This window comes from Triticum urartu, chromosome 6A, assembly GCF_056163025.1.
Source record: "Triticum urartu cultivar PI428250 chromosome 6A, HENAU_Tu73, whole genome shotgun sequence".
Taxonomy (NCBI): Eukaryota; Viridiplantae; Streptophyta; class Magnoliopsida; order Poales; family Poaceae; genus Triticum; species Triticum urartu.
In genome coordinates this window covers 381,213,738-381,231,238 of record NC_141878.1, presented here as the reverse complement: position 1 = coordinate 381,231,238, position 17,501 = coordinate 381,213,738, and positions in this window count along the sequence as shown.

The window sequence follows — 17,501 nt, the reverse complement described above, 5'->3', positions numbered from 1 at the left end:
GTGATGGCTGTGATCTTCTCCGGATTAGCCTCGATTCCCCTGTTGGACACCAGAAAACCCAATAACTTGCCTGCCGGTACACCAAAGACACACTTGGCCGGATTAAGCATCATCTTGTACGTCCTCAGGTTATCAAAGGTTTCCTTCAAGTCGTCAACCAGAGTCTCCTTCTCTCTTGACTTAACCACGATATCATCCACATAAGCATGTACATTATGACCAATCTGCTTGTGAAGACAATTTTGTACACACCATTGATAAGTTGCCTGGGCACTCTTGACCCCAAAGGGCATAGACACATAGCAGAAGGCTCCAAAGGGAGTTATGAATGCAGTCTTCTCCTGGTCCTTAACTGCCATTTTGATCTGATGATAGCCAGAATATGCATCCAAAAAACTCAAACGCTCACAACCCGCCGTAGCATCAATAATTTGATCAATACGGGGGAGGGCAAAGGGATCTGCTGGACAAGCCTTATTAAGATCTGTGTAATCCACACACATGCGCCAGGAGCCGTTTTTCTTAAGGACCAGCACCGGATTGGCAAGCCACTCAGGGTGGAAAACTTCAACAATAAAGCCAGCTGCTAAGAGCCTGGCTACCTCTTCTCCAATCGCCTTGCGTCTTTCTTCGTTAAACCGGCGGAGGAACTATTTCACCGGTTTGTATTTAGGATCCACATTAAGGGTGTGCTCAGCGAGTTGCCTCGGTACACCTGGCATGTCAGAGGGCTTCCATGCAAAAATGTCCCGATTCTCACTGATGGACTCGATGAGCGCGCTTTCCTATTTCGGATCCAAGTTGGCACTGATGCTGAACTGCTTGGACGAATCGCCAGGCATGAAGTCAACAAGCTTAGTTTCTGCTGCCGATTTGAACTTCAGGGCCGGATCATGCTCCGTAGTTGGCTTCTTTAATGGAGTCATGTCCGCCGGATCAACATTGTCCTTATAATACTTCAGCTCCTCGGTGGCACAAACCGACTCTGCGTAGGACGCATCTCCTTCCTCGCACTCCAAAGCGATTTTACGGCTTCCGTGAACCGTTATTGTTCCCTTGTGACCCGGCATCTTGAGCTGCAAATACACATAACAGGGCCGTGCCATAAACTTGGCGTAGGCCGGTCGCCCAAACAGGGCGTGATATGGACTTTGGATTTTCACCACTTCAAACGTCAATGTCTCCGACCTGGAATCATGATCATCTCCAAAGGCCACTTCCAGAGCTATCTTACCAACAAGATATGCTGACTTGCCAGGTACCACATCGTGGAACACCGTATTGGACGGTTTGAGATTTTTATCTGTTAGTCCCATACGACGGAAGGTCTCATAGTATAAGATATTAATGCTGCTCCCTCCATCCATGAGCACCTTGGTGAACTTGTAACCTCCCACCTGAGGCGCCACCACCAGAGCCAACTGACCCGGATTATCAACCTGGGGAGGGTGATCCTCTCTGCTCCATATGATTGGCTGTTCAGACCAGCGTAGATAACGGGGCACGGCTGGTTCAACAGAGTTGACTGCCCGCTGCTGAACCTTCCGGTCTCGCTTGTCCAAGCTAGTGGTGAAAACATGGTACTGCCCACTATTCAACTGCTTTGGGTTGCTCTGGTAACCCGACTGTTGCTGCTGCTGGTTGTAACCACCCTGGTTGTTCTGATTATTTTGATTATTATGTCCGCCCGGATTACCATTAAATCCTGAACCGGAATTTCCTCCACCGTATCCCGGCCCGGATCCTGAGCCACCGCCGGAGCCGTGATCATACCGGAAAGCATTAGAATTCTTGAACTCCTGCATAATGAAGCAATCCTTCCAAAGGTGGTTTGCTGGCACCTCCTTCGTCCCATGCTGGACAGGGCTGGTTCAATAGATAATTTAAGCGGTCCGGGTTAGGGTTAGGCGCTCCACTGCGATTCGGCGGTTTACCCTTGCGTCGCTGACCCTTGTCCTGCGCGTTGGTATTAGCCACGAAGTCCATGTTGCCATTCGCTTTACGCTTGCCTCCATTACCGTTACCTGCCGAGTGGTGCTGTTGACCTTTGGAGTTGTTGTTCTTCTTTCCCTTCCCTGTCTTGTCATCATCAGACTCAGGATCCTTCGTACTATCAGAATCAGCATACTTTACCAAGGCAGCCATGAGGGTCCCCATGTCAGTGCAATGGCGCTTCATCCGTCCTAATTTCAGCTTTAGGGGCCCAAACCGGCAATTGCCTTCTAGGGTTATAACCGCGGTGTCGGTGTTGATGCGGTCTGATGAATGCAGAACCTGCGAGACCCGGCGCACCCAATGAGTCGTCGATTCTCCTTCCTCCTAGACACATGCAGCTAACTCCACTATCGACATAGGCTGCTTACATGTATCCTTGAAATTACTGATAAACCGGGCTTGTAATTGGTCCCATGAACTGATAGAATTGGCCGGTAAGCTTTTTAACCAAGTACAGGCCGTTCCTTCAAGCATCATGGTGAAGCACTTCGCACATGCCGCATCATCCACATCAAGCATTTCCATGGCCATCTCATAGCTCTCCACCCATGTCTCTGGAGGTTGATCCGCCGTGTAATTTGGTACCTTGCGCGGGCCTTTGAAATCCTTGGGCAGGCGCACATTGCGTAAAGGGGGGACAAGACAAGGTACCCCCAAAGAACTAGAAGTAACACCAGGTTCGATCGAGATAGTTGGACGAACCGGCGTAAGCTGCCGAGCCTGATACTGTGCAGCTAACTCGGCCTCCCTGCGTGCTCGGGCCTGGTCCACCACTTCCTCAGCGTTATCAGCACCACCCGCCGGGTTGTTGCCGCGGGGTGCTCCACATCGTTATACGCCTGCTATAGCTCCGGCTTGGACGAGGGGTCGAGTGGATCCGGTCACGGCTGTACGAGTATGCTTCTTGTTGGACCAAAGCTGTCCTAAGAAGCTCCTTCACCCGTCGCGTCTCTACCGCCTGCGGCGAGTCACCTTCAATTGGAATGGCCTCCAGCCGTGCAACAGCGGCAACGAGATTGTCCATCGGGTTGGAGTAGTGACCTGGAGGTGTTGAAACAGCCTGAGGTATGACAGTGTTTTGACGAGGCAGATCCATCAGACGGGGCTGAACCGGCGCGCCGGTCCCAGGAGCTTCCGCCCGGTTTCCCTCCAGTGGGTTACTGGTTCCTGCTCCTGGGGTGTTGAAAAGGTCTCTGGCCTCGAAGACCGAAGGCAAATGGGACCGATACTTCCTCTTCATGACTTCATGCGACGCGTTCTGGTCCAACATGAGCCTGTAGGCTTGTGCGTCTAAAGCGGCCCGCTCTGCGGACATCCTGGCATTCTCAGTTGCCAGGTCCGCCTTGGCCTGGGTGATCTGTTCCTTCACCTTTGCAATCTCCGCGTTGTGGACGTCCTGATCCGCCGGGTTAGCTTCTGCCATAAGCACGGCCAATGCATCAAATAGATCTGATAGAACTTGAGCCGGCAGGCGTACAGAGCTTCCTGCCCCGGCAGCCGTCGCCGCAACTGAACCGGAGGTCATTGGCGTAGCGGTCGAAGAATGAAGCGCTGCTTGTGTGCCGGCCATGAATATTCCAACTCGGTTGGGTAGATCAGAGGGGTCTGGAATACCGTCGCCATCGGAACAGCCCCCAATCCGGCCATCTTGTAGCTGATATAGAGATTCGGTTTCTCCGGTTGATGACTCGTCGCCGGAATAAACGACGGTCTCGCCGCGAGATTCTGATCCATCCTCGTAACTTCCTCCATGGATGACTCCCACAAAGGCACGCTTCACGGCTGGTTTAACCCGGGCGGACCACGCACGCTGAGCCGTTTCGACGAGGTCGGTGCAGATGTCCGGCTCAGGGCCCGGTTCACCAATCTTGCCGATGAAAACATGTATGCCACCAAAGGGGACCCGGTACCCGTACTTAACCGAGCCGGCCTCGGGGCCCCAGCCTGCATCATCGATGTAGAGTTGCCGCGACGACTCTTAGTCATCCGGGCCACAGCGTAGCCCTCGAGTCCTTCAAAGCAGCCCTCCAAGAACTTGAAACCATCATGCGATAGCCCCACGGTGGGCGCCAACTGTCGTGGTTTTGTCATGGCAGATTTCCTAGAGAAAGGACTTAGTCATGGAGCCATCGCAACGGGTTAGCTTGAAGGGGTTAAAGCAGACACAGGGATGCAAGAGAGTTTATACTAGTTCGGCCCCTTCGATGAAGGTAAAAGCCTACGTCTAGTTGTGATGGAATTGATGGGGTCTCGATGACTAGGGAGCAAACAAGCTTTGCCTAAGTCTCGAGTTGTTGTCTATTGTCCTTGAACCGCCGCCGGGTCGTCCCCTTATATACACGGGTGACGCCCGTTGGTTCACAGAGTCCCAATACCGGCTCATAGATGTATCCGGTTTGGTCTCTACTTATTCCTAACTTACAATACAAGTTAAATACCAACGCCGGTTTACGGCTACAGGCCTTGAACCGACTATGGGCCTTGAGCCCTCATCTGCCTTCCTGGGCTTTAACATAATTAACTACTGACGAAGTTAACCCGGCCCAGATAGGCCGGTTTACGCCCAGTAGTGATATCCCCAACACTTGGCAAAGGAATCCAGATTTCACAAGAGAACCAAGCACATCAAGAGATGCTTCAACTCCATCCGGGATTTAGTCCAGGTGTGAGACATAGAAATTTGCAAGATACATACGGATCTGAATGTTGCAGACCCGTTGACTAAGCCTCTTCCACGAGCAAAACATGAACAACACCAAGGATCCATGGGTGTTAGAATCATTACAATGTAATCTAGATTATTGACTCTAGTGCAAGTGGGAGACTGAAGGAAATATGCCCTAGAGGCAATAATAAAGTTATTATTTATTTCCTTATATCATGATAAATGTTTATTATTTATGCTAGAATTGTATTAACTGGAAACATAATACACGTGTGAATACATAGACAAACAGAGTGTCACTAGTATGCCTCTACTTGACTAGCTTGTTGATCAAAGATGGTTATGTTTCCTAGCCATAGACATGAGTTGTCATTTGATTAACGACATCACATCATTAGGAGAATGATGTGATTGACATGACCCATTCCGTTAGCTTAGCACACGATCGTTTAGTATGTTGCTATTGCTTTCTTCATGACTTATACATGTTCCTATGACTATGAGATTATGCAACTCCCGTTTACCAGAGGAACACTTTGTGTGCTACCAAACGTCACAACGTAACTGGGCGATTATAAAGGTGCTCTACAGGTGTCTCCAATGGTACTTGTTGGGTTGGCATATTTTGAGATTAGGATTTGTCACTCTGATTGTCGGAGAGGTATCTCTGGGCCCTCTCGGTAATGCACATCACTTAAGCCTTGCAAGCATTGCAACTAATGAGTTAGTTGCGGGATGATGTATTACAGAACGAGTAAAGAGACTTGCCGGTAACGAGATTGAACTAGGTATTGAGATACCGACGATCGAATCTCGGGCAAGTAACATACCGATGACAAAGGGAACAACGTATGTGGTTATGCGGTCTGACCGATAAAGATCTTCGTAGAATATGTGGGAGCCAATATGAGCATCCAGGTTCCGCTATTGGTTATTGACCGGAGACGTGTCTCGGTCATGTCTACATAGTTCTCGAACTCGTAGGGTCCACACGCTTAACGTTACGATGACAGTTATTATGAGTTTATATGTTTTGATGTACTGAAGGTTGTTCGGATTCCCGGATGTGATCACGGACATGAAGAGGAGTCTCGAAATGGTCGAGACATGAAGATTGATATATTGGAAGCCTATGTTTGGATATCGGAAGTGTTCCGGGTGAAATCGGTATTTTACCGGAGTACCGGGAGGTTACCGGAACCCCCGGGAGGTAAATGGGCCTTAATGGGCCTTTACGGAGAAGAGGAGAGGCGGCCAGGGCTGGGCCGCGCGCCCCTCCCCCTAGTCCGAATAGGATAAGGAGAGGGGGTGGCGCCCCTCCTTCCTTCTCTCCCTCCTCTTTCCCCCTCCCGAATCCTATTCCAACTAGGAAAGGGGGGAGTCCTACTCCCGGTGGGAGTAGGACTCCTCCTGGCGTGCCCTCTCCCGGGCCGGCCGCCCCCCCCCTTGCTCCTTTATATACGGGGGCAGGGGCACCCCATAGACACAACAATTGATCAGTTGATCTTTTAGCCGTGTGCGGTGCCCCCTCCACCATAGTCCACCTCGACAATACTGTAGCGGTGCTTAGGCGAAGCCCTGTGTCGGTAAAACATCAACATCGTCACCATGCCGTCGTGCTGACGAAACTCTCCCTCAACACTCAGCTGGATCGGAGTTTGAGGGACGTCATCGGGCTGAACGTGTGCTGAACTCGGAGGTGCCGTGCGTTCGGTACTTGATCGGTCGGATCGTGAAGACGTACGACTACATCAACCGCGTTGTGCTAACGCTTCCGCTTTCGGTCTACGAGGGTACGTGGACAACACTCTCCCCTCTCGTTTCTATGCATCACCATGATCTTGCGTGTGCGTAGGAAAATTTTGAAATTACTACGTTCCCCAACAAGACCACCCCAGGGGCGGCTTCACCAGGCTAGCTCGCGAGGGGCGGAGAGATCGAGGCTAGACGAACCTCGCGAGGTTCCAATGACGTAAGCCATGACGATCAAGACCAGCGCCAGCGCTCACAGTGTCCTCGTTTCCTCTTTGGTGTTAAGGAGGCAGGCGCAGGCGAGGAGTTCCAAGGCATCAGGCAAAGGTTTCCATATCGGTGCCACAAGACCAAGACCAGCAGGGCGGTAGGACGGAGGTCACCGTGGAGCCCAAGACGGCGTCACCACCAGATCCTTTGGCAGGCGAAGACTACTTTTGTCAGGATAGCTTGTACTAGCTGTCCCCCTTCAAATTGGCCGTTGTGGGATCCCTTCCCGCTCAATATTTGGGAAGAGGACCAGGACCTCTATAAATAGGACTAGCCACCACCATAACGGATTGAGATCCAGATCACCCTCAACCACACTAGCTTACCAAGCACAAGAACACCTCTCCTCAGGAGGCTGTTCTTCCCCTGTAACTGTTCATCCATAGCCCAAGAGGCAATCCACCACACCACACTGGAGTCGGGTACTACACCACAACGGTGGCCTGAACCAATATAAATCTTGTGTCTCGTGTTCTTCGGGTCCGTTGAGCTAGGCCGTGAGATCGTTGAGTGTGCGAGCTAGAGAGGGGGAGATCTTCGTGCGCACCCCAGTGTTCGAACCTCAAGGGTTTTGCCGGAACCCGAAATCTAACATTTGGCGCGCCGGGTAGGGGTGCATCATAGCCTTCTTCTTCGTCGATCCACGCTTCGTCACTCCACCAAGCTCATGGCCGACGCTCGTCGGGCTCGCACGGAGCGCCGAGCCGCTCTCGCCGCCCATGTCGCTCAGACGGCCCCAGTAGGCGGGCCTCCCCGTCGTTCTCCGTCACCCTCCACCAACATCGTCACTGGTCCGGTGGAAAATGAACAGCAAACCTCTTCACTTCATCCCTCTGTGCGCCGTGACGGCCACACCGCCACCCCGTCGCTGACTCCGGCCGGCTCGTCATCTCACGCTCGCCGCGCACCCACGGATGCGCAGGCCGAGCTGCTCATGGCGCGCGAGCTCCTGCACTACCGTCCAGTCGACGACCTCTACAAGGACTGGCTGGACCACATCACCGAGCTTGTCAACGATGCGGGAGGCTCTCCTGCACTGTCCCTCTCGCTGCCTCGCCCGCCCCCAGCTGCGGGCGATGTGGCTCACGGAGCGCCTCCACCTCCTCCACAACAAGATGGCACCCTTGCGCCGAGGCGTGCGGCTCAGGGAGCACCTCAGCCTCCCCCACGTCAAGATGGCGTCCTCGCTCCAAGATGCGCGGCCCAGCAGCGCGACCCGCCGCGCCACGTGCCCGCGCACGAAGAAAGAAGCTGCCAAGAGATTCCCCGTCCACAAGGAAATGCTCCACCACTCCCAGCTCCGCTGCGCCAGGATTTCTTACTGCGATAGGGCCATGCGCCGCATGCCGTGGCGGCACAGAGGCACCACGACCAAGCTCTGCTTCCACGATGGGCCGCGGTGGCCACAGCAGGCTGTCGCGCCTTCACTCCTGAGTTGCGTAGCGTCGTCTGGCCGGGCAAGTTCAAGCCAGATCTGCCTCCTCTCTACGACGGCACCCCCGACCCTGCGGATTTTCTGTAGCTCTACGAGCTGAGGATCGAAGCGGCCAACGGTGATGAAAAGGTCATGGCGAACTGGTTTCCCATGGCTCTCAAGGACGGCGCCGGCTCATGGCTCCTGAACCTTCCCCCAGGCTCGATTTCCTCCTCGAACAAGATGCACGAACACTTCGTCGCCAACTTCCAGGGCACTCGCGACCGCCCCCGGTCACGGGTGACCTGCGCCGCATCAAGCAACAACCAGGAGAAACCCTGCAGAAATACATCCAACACTTCAACAGCGCGCGAATCAAGATCCCTAAGGTAACGGACAAGGCCATCATCTCAGCGTTCTCCGACGGCGTCCATGACGTCAAGATGAAGGAGGAACTCGCCATCCATGAAGAGTTGTGCACGACCTTGGAGCTGTTCAACATCGCGACCAAGTGTGCAAGAGCTGAGGAGGGGTTCCTCTCCCTCCTCGAGCTCCCCGCTGCGGGTCCAGAGGAGAAGAAGGCCAAGGCCAAGGACGTGAAGCGCAAAGGAGTGGCCGTGCTCGCGGCAGAACCATACACCAAGCACGGCCGAGATCTTCCCGAGTCGTCCAAGGGCAGCCGCATGTTCTGTGCCTTCCACAACGTGCACACGCACAACACTATTGACTGTCAAGAGTTCAGGGCCATTCGAGATGGACGCTTTGGTCGACGCCCCGAGCGCAACAACCGGGGATATGGCCGAGGAGGTGGATGTGGTGGAGGACGTTGGGACGACCGGAGCTACGGCCGAGGAGGTAGACGTTGTGGAGGACGTTGGGACGACCGGGGCTACGGCCGAGGAGGTGGACATGGTGGAGGATGTTGGGACGATCGGGGCTACGGCCGAGGAGGTGGACGTGGTGGAGGACCTTGGGACGACCATGGGCTCCGCCAGGAGTGGCGCGACCAACCTCGCGAGGATCGTTGGTAGGATCAGCCTCGTGAGGGTGCCTGGAGGGACCAGCCTCGTGAGGACCGTCCTCAGGGCAACCCTGGTCTCCCTCCACTTCCGCCGCCAAGAAGGAACGACGACCATCAACAGGACGAGGAGGCTGGGGCTTCCAGGAGCCGCGAGCTATCGCCTATATCTTGGGCGGGGCTCAAGCCCCAGCCTCTCAGCGAGTCTTCAAGAAGTTTGCTCGTGAAGTGAACGCAGTCCTCCCCAAGCCCAAAGCCACGCGCCCACTCAGATGGTCCAAGTACGCCATCACCTTTAGCTTGGCAGACCAGCTCAAGTGCGTGGCAATGGCCGGCGTTCTCCCGATGCTTTGTTCACCCGTCATCAGCAATGTCCAAGTCACCAAGACCCTCATCAACGGCGGCGCAGGGCTCAATGTCATGCCCGTCAAGACTTTTGATAGCCTTCAAGTGCCATATGATCAGCTCTAGCCTATCAAGCCTTTCTCATGAGTGACTGACGGCTCTACCACCCCGATAGGGCAAGTTCGTCTCCCTGTCACCTTCGGTCAACGCGACAACGACTACACCAAGCTCATCGACTTCGACGTCGCCCACATCCGTCTTCCGTACAATGCCATCCTCGGGTACCTAGCGCTGGCCAAATTCATGGCAGTAGCCCACCATGGATACAACGTCCTCAAGATGCCCGGAAGCGGCGGAATCATCACCATCCCCTGCGAATAAAGAGACACGGTGTGCTCCCTCGAGCGCACCTTCCAAGCTGCATCACTCGAAGACCCCAACACAACGCAGCGCGGTACCCTCCTGAGGCCAACCCCAAGAAGAAGAAGCAGCTGCTCCACGTGGGGCCTCAAGGGAGCGGCACCACTTAAGGATCTACGCCCGCACCTGGGGCGCCTCTCTCCCTCACATAGGGAGGCGCGCCTGGCGCCGTCCTCGGGCAGGGCTCGGGGGCTCTCTTCTGGAGGACCTCACACCTGGCCAGCATCACGAGGGAGGCGCTCGGGCACCACGTGGAGGCGTGCTTCACGGCACGTTTCCCTCAGGAGGGCGCCAAGCGAAGAGCGCATGGCGCTCGGGAGTTCATCCGCAAGGCATCTCAGGAGCTTCGGGAAGCAAGAGCAATATGTGGCGAAAGCCGCCCACCTGGCGTTGCTCCCCACCCAGGCGAGGGTGGTGAGATGCGCATCTGCATCGACATCCCAGGGCTCAACCGGGCCGCATCTCAGGAGCGCTTCTGGCCTTCGCATGTTGGATGCTGCGAGGGTCCACCTCACAGCTACATTCGCATGCCGTTCGGCCTGCCGAGCGTGGCTGCTGCCTTACAGCGCAACTTGCGGAGCATCATGGCGGGTCAGGAGGACAGGCATCACACAGTCCTGGCGGAGATGGAGACGGTCCTCCGGAGGCCGCCCGAACCTCCAGAGCCTCCTGAGGCTCGGGGCCCCGGCGGCTCGTGAGGGGCGACTTCTTCGCTACGCGTCTTCAGCTACCCCAACACCCCTTCGGCAACCAAACCAGGTGACATCTTTCCAAGTTCATTTAGCTGGGAGTGCCCCCTGGGCTGCATCATCCCCAGGCCGCGTGGGTCCGTCCATGCGGCATGTATCTGCTTGCATCTTCAGTTCACTCTGCTGGGAGCGCCCCTCGGGCAGCATCATCCCCAGGCCGCTCGGGTCCGACCCAGTGGCATGTATCGTTCATGCGTTTACCTGAGCCAGTTTGCTTCTCATGCATAATCTATCTATGAAATCACCTGCTTGATTGTCACCTACCCTGGGGAGCCGTGCGCCGATTGTCTTTCTTCAGGATCCTTCGCATTAGAAGGCTAGGCACGGCGTCTGTGCTCGGGCCCGTCCCTGCAGCGTCGATAAGTCCAACTGCTGAGCTCTGTCTGGCGGGCCGGCCCCGTTCACGTCACCTCCTGGGGTCATTGGTGCTTGGCCTTCTCGTACAATAGCCTCAGGAAATCCACTCAGCGCAGGTTGTCTAACCATCTCGCAGGAACGCCACAGCCATCAAGAATCAAGACCAGGCGCAACCTGCCTTGAGCTAGGGCCTCGTGAGTCCCGCGCTGCCTCAAGAGTGCCCAGATACACCTCCTCCACCCCTGCCATGCAAGCCACGTGTCAGGGTGGGGCTGTACACACCTCGGGGGCTCTCCGCAGTAGGGAGTCCCCTTCCACAAGCTAGCAACGGACGGGCGATCATAGTGGCGATTTGCTCTCCTCCTCGCACTAACATGCAGGAACTTCCTGAGGACTACGGCGGGTGGTACTGCGGACTCTCTCTCTCTCTCTTATCCCGTGTAATTCGCTTGCACGTTAAAAGGGGGCTCCTGAGCATCGCGACTCAGGAGATCTTACTGGCTCTCCAGCGCTCACCCCCTGGCCTCGACCACGGCATCGCGACCAGGCATACCAACGATGGCTGAGCTCGCTCGGGGGTCGGGACCTGAGGACGTAGAGCACCACGAAGAACATGGAGAAGAGGGAGAGGCCCGAACGGGCCTAGCCTAGCTACCCAATAGCGGCCAACACCCAAGTCTGGTGTGGCACCGGAAGCCGGCTCTGGAACGCCAAGATAAGTCTTGTACCTAGACCGACCCTGCACTACGACATAAGATTCTTGCCTTTTCGCTGCCCTGCTGCGGCAACGTCACCTCCCTTTCCCATCCTCAAGTAGCTTCTTGCATGCTAAAGGGGACCTCTTGAGCATCGCGCCTCAGGAGCTCTTACTGGACCTTGGGCCGCTCACCTCCTGGCCTTGACCACGGCATCGCGACCTGGCATACCAGCGACGGCTGCAGCCTACCTGGGGACCGGGACCTGTCAGCGTTGAGCACCAAGCTGCTGCGGGATTGGAAAGGAGAAGACCGAGCCTTAGCAGAACATGTGCTCGCAAATTTTGACAATAAGGATAATATCAACAAAAGGCATTACAAACGCTTTACACACCCCCGCGGGGTCCGTTTTGATTCCTCGCAGGGAACAAAAGGAAGGGAATTCCTAGGAGCTCTATCTACACGCACCGGACATCGCCGACGCCATCATCAACACTGGGCCACGAAAGGCCGGCGCCTACCCCATCCAGATCAACGGCAGCGGTGGCCAGACGCGGCGACCTTGCTCCGGGCCCGACGAGAGCTGGGGAACACATAGCTGTTGTTACTCGTCTTCGGAGACTCCACGAGCTCGGGAGAGTCGCTGGACCACTAGGAGTCGCCGTTGTCGCTAGAGGAGCTGCGGGCGAGGCCGGCGGTGGGCCCGACGCCCGCCGCCGCGCCACCCTGGCGACCCCCTTCAGGGCAGCACTCCAAGCGGTGGCCTTCCTCGTCGAAGACCTTGCAGCATGGAGGCGTCGTCATACTCGAAGTGGATGGCAAGGGCGTCGTTCGCGCGGTAGGCTCGGGCGACCTCGCCCCAGCCTCGAGTCATGAAGATCCTCCCGGAGGCTACGGCTTCAACTTCCGCTCCAGTCATCGGGACGTCGCAGTTGGTGTGCTGCAAACAAAGCTCGAGAGGGCCCCTAGGCGGCATCTCAGCAAAGAAGAACTGCGGAAGGCGAATCCAAGTGCTCGGGGGCATCGCCGCCCACAGCATGAACTCGTGCGAGGAGTCCGTGACATGGACCCCTGGGGCGACGGCGTGCGCCTCCGCGGCATGACGGCCACGGCCTTGGCGTGTGCGGTGGCACTCATCGCTCCTCCCTCCGGAATCATTGGCGTGAGCATACAAGGGCAACGGGTACCCAGGAGGTGGCCTTTCGTACTACAACTGCGACACTACCGGCCTCACGACCATCTCGCGGCGATGGGACCTCCTCTTCTTTGACGGGAGCAGCTCGGGCTCGTTGAGGGGAGTCTTTCCCTTCTCCGCGGCCGAGAACCTCCGAATCGGCGCCATGACTACACCAGCAAGGAGTGGAGCAATGAAGGAGAAGGAGAGGGAGAGGAAAAGAAGAGACGGGTGATGGGGGCTCCGCCCCCCTCCCATTTATAGCCTAGGGGAGGCCAACCGCCGGCCTCCATGATCTAAGGTAATAATGATCTTTTCTGCATGCAGCAAGGACCCTTCAAGTCGGGCAGTTGCCGAGGCAGCATGGGGAAGCGGAGACGCCCATGTCCAATCAGTCGCCACGTGTCGACCAAGGCCGCCGGCTGCTGGGGCCCGCGACGCTCTGCACTTTCCCTTTGGCTTCGCCTCAAAGCCAAGCCCGAGCGCCCCTTGGGCCCGGGGGCTACTGTCGGCGTTCTGGGAACGGGGGTCCCCATACTTGTCTGCCTGGGCCCGCAGCGTGGCTCCTCCAGCGGCCCCGTACGGCCCATCTTCACCAGGAGGGCACCAGCGTGCACAGTGTCCACGTTTCCTCTTTGGTGCTAAGGAGGTAGGCACAACCGAGGAGTTCCAAGGCATCAGGCAAAGGTTTCCATATCGGTGCAACAAGACCAAGACCAGCAGGACGGCAGGATGGAGGTCATCGTGGACCCAAGACGACGACACCACCAGAGCTTTTGGCAGGCGAAGACTACTTTTGTCAAGATAGCTTGTACTAGTTGTACCCCTTCAAATTGGCCGTTGTGGGATCCCTTCCCGCTCAATATTTGGGAAGAGGACCGTCGGTGTCAAAACCGGCGGATCTCGGGTAGGGGGTCCCGAACTATGCGTCTAGGCGGATGGTAACAGGAGGCAGGGGACACGAAGTTTTACCCAGGTTCGGGCCCTCTTGATGGAGGTAAAAGCCTACGTCCTGCTTGATTAATATTGATGATATGGATAGTACAAGAGTAGATCTACCACGAGATCAGAGAGGCTAAACCCTAGAAGCTAGCCTATGGTATGATTGTATGTTGTCCTACGGACTAAAACCCTCTGGTTTATATAGACACCGGAGAGAGCTAGGGTTACACAAGGTCGGTTACAAAGGAGGAGATACATATCCGTATTGCCTAGCTTGCCTTCCACGCCAAGTAGAGTCCCATCCGGACACGAGACGAAGTCTTCAATCTTGTATCTTCATAGTCTAACAGTCCGGCCAAAGAATATAGTCCGGCTGTCTGGAGACCCCCTAATCCAGGACTCCCTCAGTAGCCCCTGAACCAGGCTTCAATGACGAGGAGTCCGGCGCGCAGTATTGTCTTTGGCATTGCAAGGCGGGTTCCTCCTCCGAACACATCACGGAAGAATTTGAATACAAGGATAGTGTCCAACCCTGCAAAATAAGTTTCCACATACCACCGTAGAGAGAATAACATTTCCACAAATCTAATCTGCTGACACGTTTTGGCAACACGACATTATGCCATGGCCCGGTAATTATTCGAATCATTTTTCTTCAACCAGCTCCACACATAACGCGAGGCAGTTTTTTGACACGTCTTGTCAAAGCAGAGATCGTGTTCCCCTAATTACGGGATTCTCATCAATACGGTCGTGGGTAACCCAACCGTATCTAGGACTCCTAGATTATAGGCAAGTCCCAAACAGCTACGGAGAGGACGCTTGATATTCACCTTCTTTATAAAGGGACAAGGCTTTTACTCTTTCCCTCCCGTGCTCAATCGAATCCTTCCCCCGCCTCGAGTTCTAACACCCAAAGCCCAGGTCAGGTGCTCCGGACCTTCAATCATGTCCGGATCTAGCCTTCAAGGCCGGTGGATGCCCTCCTCCGTTACGGAAGAAGATATCAAGAAGTTGAGGGAGGCCAGATACCTGACCGCCGAGGTTTCGCATCGGCTGCCTGCCCGAGGGCAGGTCATCCCTACTCCTGAACCTAACGAAGAAGTCGTGTTCATCTCCCACTTCCTCCAAGGTCTAGGCCTCACTCTGGATCCCTTTGTTAGGGGGCTGATGTTTTATTACGGGCTAGATTTCCACGATCTAGCCCCAGACTCCTTTCTCCACATCTCATCATTTATTGTTGTATGTGAGGCTTTCCTTCGCATTACCCCTCACTTCGGACTATGGGTCAAGACCTTTGACGTGAAGCCGAAGATGGTCCAGGGAGAACATGTAGCATGCGGAGGCGCCTTAATAAGAAGGATTGCCGGAGCTCCATGGCCAAAGGGTTCTATTCCAGAGGTATCCGGATTATGGCAACGGGAGTGGTTTTACATCACAGCTCCCAGAAGTGCCAAGTGGACGGCTGCCCCTGCTTTCTGCTCAGGCCCTCCACCACAACTGATGTCATGGATTAGCAGAGGGCTGAGCTGGGGTCCCGCCAAGGACGTGCCTGTACTGCAAAGTCGCATTCAAAATCTCTTTAAAGGAGATTTCAGTTTGATTATGGTAATGCAAGTCATGCTGGTTCGACGAATCCAGCCATGCAAACGCCGGCCTCTTCGCATGTGGGAGTTCAACCCAGAAGGACCGCGCGCTATTCAGAATTTCCTCGGCCTGACGCACGAGGAGATGTATAGATCATTCTTCGGACCCCAGATAGAGTGTCCAGATACTACCGAGGATGTGGGCCTGAGCAGCAACCGCACCGCCGACCAAGTAAGTTATCCTCTAGCCGAACACACCGTCTTTCATTTATCATGACGTTATTCTCAGAAATCGCTCTTTGACCAGGACTGGATAACAAAGGCGAAGATGATTCGGTGTTGGTCCCCTTCCTGAGGGTTTGGAAAATCCGGTACTGGAAAAGATGCTCGAGCTAGCACCTTGCCCGGAGCCCTCAAAGGAAGACAAAGGGGGGAATAATGAGGGCGAAAGCGGGCCTCCACCGCTACCTATTCCGACCGAGGGAACGAGCGCCTCCGTGAGGGAGGATAACCGAGGGGAGGAATCTGACATTCTCTCACCCCGGGGAAGGAAGAGGACTACCTCTGAAGATCCGGAAACCAAGGTTTCCAAGCGGGAGAAGAAATCTTCACCAGAGGGTCCTGCCTTGGAGGGTGCTCTTGCCGCACAAAGTCCACGCGGGGATCAGCCCTCTAACGAGCTGTAAGTAATTAAAAAGTACTTTAATAGTGAAAATATATTACCTTACCTCTGAGGAAAATAACTGAAGTATTTATCTTGCAGTTCAGATCTTAGCCCTTCTCAGCAGAGCTCGTCTTCGGGGGATCTTCTTCCGGAAATGATGGAGAGCGAAACGCCTCCCCCGGACTCCTCCGCTCAAGAAGCAGGCGACCTTGAAGTGTTGTCACGGAGGGCCTCTCCGGATCCGGCGAGGCCAGAAGATAATCCTATAGTCACCCGAAGTCCCCAGCGTCCGGCTCTCAAAGAGAGCAAACAGAAGAGTCCGGCACCGTCTGGTATGCGGTCGGACGTACTGAGAGAGCTGTTGGAGCGAGCGGCCATCTCAGAAGAACAGTGTACACTGATGGGTACGGTGATGGAAAGGATTTCATCCGCCGAAAGTGGGTTGCATGATGCCTTTATGAGTCTACTGACGGGCTTTGAGGTACGTAAAATGATGTACATTTGTGATGGTACCACACATTTTTAGGTGTGCCCTGTGTGATAGTAGCCCCTGAGACTCTGGTTGTCGCCGAGAATGGCGGCAAACAGAGGATCGTAGTCCCAGGCAATAACCATACCGCTTTAATGTGCAGGTAGTGGGAGCCTCCGGTGGCTATCCGGACTCATGAGTTTGCCGAACTGAAGCGGCAACTGGATGCGGTGGATGCCGACATCGAGCTTCTTAACAAGAGGCTTGACGAGGCACGGGGTAAGTGGTATTTTCTGGTGAATGCCACATAGTAAGAGCAGCATGATGCCAGTATCTTTAATATGTTGTGACTGCAGATGGAGCTGCCACCGTGGAAACCCTGCGGGCGGAACTTGCCCGAGCCAAAGAACAAGCAAGGATTAGTAATGCGGCTGCTTTGAAGGAGGTCGAAGAGTTGAAAGCCAAGATGGATGTAAAGTTAAAAGACACTGCCGACTGTTGCCAGTTCCTTGAAAAATAAAACCGAGCGAAGGCAACGGACCTTGAAAAGGCCACAATGGCGAACAAAGACACCCGCTCTGCTATGAGAGCGAAGAAGGAGGAGTTGCGTGAAGCCGGGGATATTGCGGCTGGGAAGCCCTTTATGCTACGGAGGAAGTTCGGAGATCCGTGATATGCCCCTCTGGATCGGCTGTGGAGTTCGGCAGACGCATATATGGACTTGGCGGCGAGCGCTGTCGATGCGGCCAAATACTTCCGAGATCAAACAGGTCGTGAAGTGGACAAGCTGTTCTGGTCGCAATTTAATGTTCCAGAGCATCCGCTTCCGTTGACTGATCAACTAGCCGAATGGGCCGAACTCAATAGGTTGTCCAGACTCGCCATGAGGTCTGTCGTGGATCAGCTGTGGCCGGAAAAGCCGAAGCCAAACAGCTATTTCAGCTTAGTGCAGCAGTTCCTTGGTGCGGTGCCGCGCATCAATGCGA